A 1,499-nucleotide genomic window follows, 5' to 3' on the forward strand; every position below is an offset into this window, starting at 1 on the left:
CCTTGGCCCCACAGACCCCAAATCCTTGACCGCTCAAACCCCAAATCCTTGACCCCACAGACCCCAAATCCTTGGCCCCTCAAACCCCAAACCCTTGACCCCACAGACCCCAAATCCTTGGCCCCTCAAACCCAAAGCCCTTTACCCCCCACACCCCAAACCCTTGGCCCTCAAGATCCCAAGGCCTTGGCCCCGGAGACCCCAAATCCTTGACCTCTGAAACCCCAAATCCATGGCCCCTCAAACCTCAAATCCTTGGACCCCATAAACCCCAAATCCTTGACCTCTGACACCCCAAGCTCTTGGCACCACAGACCCCAAATCCATGGCCCCTCAACCCTCAAACACTTGACCCCATAGACCCCAAACCCTTCATCCCCACAGACCCCAAGCCCTTGACCCCACAGACCCCAAATCCTTGGCCCCTCGAACCCCAAGCCCTTGGCTCCCCTAAACCCTTTACCCCACAGACTCCAAATCCTTGGCCCCTCAAACCCCAAGCCCTTGACCCCACAGACCCCAAATCCTTGGCCCCTCGAACCCCAAGCCCTTGGCTCCCCTAAACCCTTTACCCCACAGACTCCAAATCCTTGGCCCCTCAAACCCCAAGCCCTTGACCCCACAGACCCCAAATCCTTGGCCCCTCGAACCCCAAGCCCTTGGCTCCCCTAAACCCTTTACCCCACAGACTCCAAATCCTTGGCCCCTCAAACCCCAAGCCCTTGACCCCACAGACCCCAAATCCTTGGCCCCTCGAACCCCAAGCCCTTGGCTCCCCTAAACCCTTTACCCCACAGACTCCAAATCCTTGGCCCCTCAAACCCCAAGCCCTTGACCCCACAAATCCCAAATCCTTGGCCCCTCGGGACCCCAAGCCCTTGGTTCCCCTAAACCCTTGGCCCCACAGACCCCAAATCCTTGGCCCCTCCACCCCCAAGCCCTTGGCTCCCCTAAACCCTTGGCCCCACAGACCCCAAATCCTTGGCCCCTCAAACCCCAAGCCCTTCTCTCCACAAATCCCAAGCCATCGGTTCTCAAGACCCCAAACCCTTGGCCCCACAGACCCCAAATCCTTGACCCCTCAAACCCCAAGCCTTGGCCCCACAAATCCCAAACCCTAGGACCCTCAAGACCCCAAGCCCTTGGTTCCCCTAAACCCTTGGCCCCACAGACCCCAAATCCTTGGCCCCTCAAACCCAAAGCCCTTTACCCCCCACACCCCAAACCCTTGGCCCTCAAGATCCCAAGGCCTTGGCCCCGGAGACCCCAAATCCTTGACCTCTGAAACCCCAAATCCATGGCCCCTCAAACCTCAAATCCTTGGACCCCATAAACCCCAAATCCTTGACCTCTGACACCCCAAGCTCTTGGCACCACAGACCCCAAATCCATGGCCCCTCAACCCTCAAACACTTGACCCCATAGACCCCAAACCCTTCATCCCCACAGACCCCAAGCCCTTGACCCCACAGACCCCAAATCCTTGACCTCTGAAACCC

The sequence above is a fragment of the Calidris pugnax genome, unplaced genomic scaffold (genome assembly GCF_001431845.1).
Source record: "Calidris pugnax isolate Ruff unplaced genomic scaffold, ASM143184v1 scaffold416, whole genome shotgun sequence".
Taxonomy (NCBI): Eukaryota; Metazoa; Chordata; class Aves; order Charadriiformes; family Scolopacidae; genus Calidris; species Calidris pugnax.